Source organism: Macrobrachium rosenbergii, chromosome 3 (assembly GCF_040412425.1).
Source record: "Macrobrachium rosenbergii isolate ZJJX-2024 chromosome 3, ASM4041242v1, whole genome shotgun sequence".
NCBI classification, from domain to species: Eukaryota; Metazoa; Arthropoda; class Malacostraca; order Decapoda; family Palaemonidae; genus Macrobrachium; species Macrobrachium rosenbergii.
In genome coordinates, this window is record NC_089743.1 from 36615477 (window position 1) to 36621476 (window position 6000).

Here is a 6000-nt window from a genome sequence, read left to right on the forward strand (position 1 = left end):
ATCTCTCGCTTGTCAATGCTTAACTCAAAACAAAGCGCTCGCTTATCTTAACAGATGACAGCTGAAGCAAAACAACATCTGGTCTAGTTCAAATCTCTCTTTCTCCCTCTGCATATTATTAAAAGTATATTAATACTTCTAAATTACGCTGTTAAGTTATCTAAATCATTACTTCTTGTAAGATCTGACATTACACCATGCAATATTTCAGCAACTATTGTCATTACACAAAATACATTATAACTAGAACAGTAAATATATGAAAATTATGGAAAGATATACATTTTAAAGACATTATCATGAGAATATACATAGATATATGTATTTCAAATATATATAAGTGTCATATATATACATACATATATATATATATATATATATATATATATATATATATATATATATATATATATATATATATATATATATAATATATATAATCTCTACTTTTCTTATTTGTTGGTCACTGAAGTAGCAATGAACATATATAGTTTAACTGATCTTTTTAAATATTTGTTCCAAATTATATAACCAAAATGAAACATGGAACACTATTTCAAAATGAATTGAAGTTGCTTTAAATGTACCACTAAACTCATTTCAACAATCAAGCATTGTTTCTGAAAGCCACTTGTCAAGATTGATCGCGGAGATATGACAGGTACGATTCTTGTTGAGGCCAAATATCAATCTTAGGCTGCTTAACACTGATAAACACATTGAATTGATCTTGGATTTATAAAATTTAGATTTAGCTCCTTTGTTATTGATTATTGATAATTCTCCTTGTATAACTTACACCTTTTTTTTTATTTATTTATTTATTTGTTTATTTATTTTTCTTTTTCAGTAAGCGATCTCTTCTTTCGGTATTTCCCATTACCTTCTGTTACTTCTTTCAAACGAACTCCGTATTCTCTGGAAGCTTCAATTTCAAGTCAATGGCCCCTTCGGGTTTGTTCCGTATGAATAGTATTCATCCTCTGGATAATAATAATAATAATAATAATAATAATAATAATAATAATAATAATAATAATAATAATAATAATTTAAGACTCTATCTCTGGTGCTATTATTAACTGTATATATTGCTGTATAGCTCCACAGCAGAGCTACTAATTGTCGCGTGATTTTACGGTTATATACAAGAAACCTTCAAAAAAAAAAGTTCAAGTTTTATTGACATTGAACTTGTGATATAAAACATTTTCGTCACTGCCTTACCTTATGTATTTTTCGAAGAGAAAATCCTAAATTTAAAAGAACAATAAAGAAAATATGAAAGAATGTTACCAGGCAAATTATATAGTTAGACAAGGAAGCAGCAGGAGTATGTAAATGAATAGAAAGAAGTTAAATAATTAACTAGAATTATGTAGTCATTGCAATATAAACAGTAAGGACAAATAAATTCACATTCTAAGACATTAATAATGTAGAAATATGACAACAATGGATCGCCACTCGTCAGGCAGAGACAGACAGAGAAAAATAAGAGAAGATGCATAAAAAAATCTTTTAATGAATGTATTATACACAAGAAGTACCAGGAACAGACGAATGCCCTTTGGAACTCCATTCCATAGAATGCTCCTGTGACCTGCTTAAATGACGTCACTGCTCTAGACCATACGAAAACCAACTAAGCCTATTACAGACAACTATCAGAGACCTAATGCTCCGCCCCAAAAACCAACTAGGTCTATTACAGATCTCTTAAGAGACGTAACATTCTGTGCTAAATCCAATGCCTTATTGGCATATACCGTTAGAACTATAGAAGTGAAACCACAACACGATTATCGGAAGAGACCTGATCTATAATCACTGCAATTAACAGATGCAATTCAAAGAAGCATGTCGTCTCTATCGAGTGGAGTTAATTAGCGCTACAAAGATCCGTATCTCTGCACCTGATCGCTGCCTCCTCCGCCTTAACTAGAGTATCTTTCGCCACTTTTTAGCCACCACCACCTCTCTCTCTCTCTCTCTCTCTCTCTCTATCTTATTTCTATTATTAATCTTCTTCTTCTTCTTCTTTATTATTATAATTCTTACTTCTTATTAATATTCTTCTTCTTATTATTATTATTATTATTATTATTATTATTATTATTATTATTATTATTATTATTATTATTATTATTATTATTATTATTAACAAGAACCTCCCGGTATCTACACCTGCAACAAAAAGCACTCCTAAGCAGAATTCAGATCACATTCAGACAAAAGGCCATTTCGGGAATATCGACTATTCGGAGAGTCACATCGTCAGTATTCACTTCGATTTCCGCTCAAGGATTCGACCTAAATCTCGGAGACTCACGCATACAAGACGGCCGGATTCCGGATTAAATTTTCGGATTTCTCTCGCTCTTCCGGACACTTGCTGGTGGTTAGCGAAGTCGCGTTATATCTGTCTAGCGCTTCGGGTGATCTGAAACTGAACAGAATTTCAAATAAATTCAAAGCAACATTTCCACAAGACTCTCAAAATGAGTTTCAGTCATGGTTTGTTAGAGGTTCTGAGGTTATATTTTATATTATCTACATAAACTTTTTCCTATATATATATTTTAATATATTTTATATATACATATTTATATATATATATATATTTTATATATATAAATATATATATATATATATATATTGCCAACATATATATATATATATATATATATATAATAATATGTTGTATATTGTGACATATGTATAAAAATATATATATATATATATATATATATATATATATATATATATATGTATATGTATATATATATTTATATATGTCACACATATACACATATATATATGTATATGTGTATACTGGTATATATATATATATATCTTGTATATATATATATATATACTGTATATATACAATGTTTTATACTATATATATATATATATATATATATATTTATATATATAATATTTATATATATATATATATATATATATATATATGTGTGTGTGTGTGTAATGTGTATATAACGTCACAAAACCTCTATTATGCATAATATGTGTTTAAGGCATTTTATTCTCGCTGCTGTTTGTATAGACAGACATACTAGATTACACCGCGAATATATATGCTTTTATATAAGCAAAAAAAAAAGATATTTGTTAAAGTGTGAGTAGATATCCTGAGAAAAAAATGCATTTCGTTTGCATAATCCGGTGGAAACTGCAACTCACAGCTTCGTAACAGCAATCATGCTTCTTATATTCCTAAATTCCTAAAAATAAACTTAAGCAGAGGAAGGTTCCGAGAAACAAATGATGCAATCAAGAACTCCCAATCTTTTCGGACGATCCATCATTGAAACGGAACCCATTATCTTCAAGTGTGTTTGGGAATCACTCTGTTGGGGAAGGGGACGGGGCGGGGGTGGGGGGAGGAGGAGGAAGTATTAGAGGATTGGTGGGGAGAGGGAGGGGCAATTGATCGATTGAGTTCAAGATAGACGCTATTACTCAGGTACATTTTAGTTTAGTCTTGACTGGAATTTCTCATCATATGCAGAAATTTGTAGACAGGAAATAAATCATCATATAAAATGTTATCTGTGCGCTCTCTCTCTCTCTCTCTCTCTCTCTCTCTCTCTCTCTCTCTCTCTCTCTCTCTCTCTCTCTCTCTCTCTCTCTCTGTCTGCCTGTCTGTCTAGCCAGAATAAGCACTTTCAGAGGTTCATTTATGTACAGTGTATTCCATCAATGTCAGACATATGTATATCTAATATATATATATACTGTATATATATATATATATATATATATATATATATATATATATATATATATATATATATATATATATATATGTAAGAGAGAGATAATATGTGTTTAAGAGAGATTTGAGAGACAGACATACAAGAGAGAGAGAATATATATGATAGAAGAAAAAAAAAGAGACTTTGTTACCAGTGTCCACATCGTTCACCATTACTTGTGTGTGTATAGTGGAAAAAACAAGAGCTTCGAAGTAGATTTTGAGAATAAACTTAAGCCTAGTAAGTCGATAAACAAATGATGAATATGATATGAGCCTTCAGCTCATCTCCTCATATTGTGATGTTCCTTTGAAATAGGAGGATCTATTGGTGGGGAGAGGGAGGGGCAATTTATTTTACAGAGCCCAGAAGTGGTACGTTTTAGTTTAGGAGAAGAGGTGGGTAATAAATCATGGATCTGTCTTTGCAGAACAATAATTTTGAAATTTTTGTTCTCTCTCTCTGTCTACAACTTTCAGAGGTTATGTATGTATGTATAATATATATATATATATATATATATATATATATATATATATATATATATATATATATATATATATATATGTATGTATATATATGTATATATACATATATATATTGTATATATTATATATATATATGTATATAAAAAACATGTGTGTGTGTGTTGTGTGTAAGTAAGTCGATAACATGTATGCATATCATCTCCTCATATGTTTCAAATAGAGCCCTATCCACAGAACAAATGGTATGTGGGAAAGTTATGAAGTTTTTGCTGAACAATAGCCTATCTCCAAGTACATTATTTTAAGTTTCTATTATGCTTTTTTTCATTTTACATTTTTTTGTATTTTCAGACTGAGTAACGGAGTTAGCCATGGCTAACGACTCGGAGGAAATCAGATGGATTGACCGAATCCAGGCTATAACCTTCAGAGAGGTCAGGGATGCTGGCGCATCCTTCATTTCACGTTCCTGGACAGCTAAATACATTAAAAGAGACGAATCCTTTGTTAAAATAAACTGGAACAAAAATCCATATGTCTGTCATCGTAAAAAGAGTGAGAATCTTGGAAGGCCTGAAGTCCTTTCTCAGGAGTCAAAAAAAAAAAAAAAAATTAAGTATACCTTAGTTTAACCAGACCACTGAGCTGATTAACAGCTCTCCCAGGGCTGGCCCGAAGGATTAGACTTATTTTACGTGGCTAAGGACCAATTGGTTACCTAGCAACGGGACCTACAGCTTATTGTGGAATCCGAACCACATTATACCGAGAAATTAATTTCTAACACCAGAAATAAATTCCTCTAATTCTTCAGTGGCTGGCCGGAGAATCGAACGCGGGCCTAGGTGAATGCTAGGCAATTACAATATCGACACATCCAATGAAGAACTTCAGGAGTCAAAAGACATCATAGCTGAGGCAGTGGGTAGACCAAGAAAGTCTTTATGTAAAGTGGCGCTTGAACTAGAAACAAAAAGGGGAAAAAAGAGAAGAAATAGTGCTGTATATTGTGAGTTGAAAAAATCTGGTATCAAGCCATTTCATGTTATCAGCAAGCCCAACATCACTCAGTAACAGAGAGAAGACCGTGCATGGTTTTGTGGTTCATTTCTTAAAGATTGGGATGAAGCTGACTTTCTCCATGTTGCCGCATCAGATGAATTCTTCATTTACACAGTCAGGAAGCCAAATCATAAAAATGACATCATTTGGGCTGCAAAGTTGGATGATATCAGCAATGACGTGCGCCATCGCCAAGTTGTGAAATTTCCTGAATGTTTGGGAATTTTGCTCTGTTTCACAATCAAATGGTTAATGTGGATCATCAAAGAAAAATGACAGTCATGGAATGACAAATACTTCAGAGAAACTGTGCTTACTGGTGGAGTATTTCCTTTTTTCAAAGATGCTGAAAATGTGTTATCTGTTGAAGAGGTCACATTTTTGCATGATACGGCACCATGTTTCAAGGCTCTTCAGACACAGGAGCTGCTTCGAAACAGTGGCATCGATTTTTTCTCATCAAGTGAATTTCCAGGTATCTCCCCTGACCTTAATGTGTGTGAAAACTTTGTTAGTATCTTAAAGGATCGTGTTGAAGCATGCACAGTGAACTATGATGGTATACCAAACCTCGACGACCTGCGAAGAGAGGTAACCGAAGTGCTCAAAGAAATGGAATTTGAGTCTCAGCTTTTTTGCAATTTGCTGAAATCATACCCCTCAAGAAT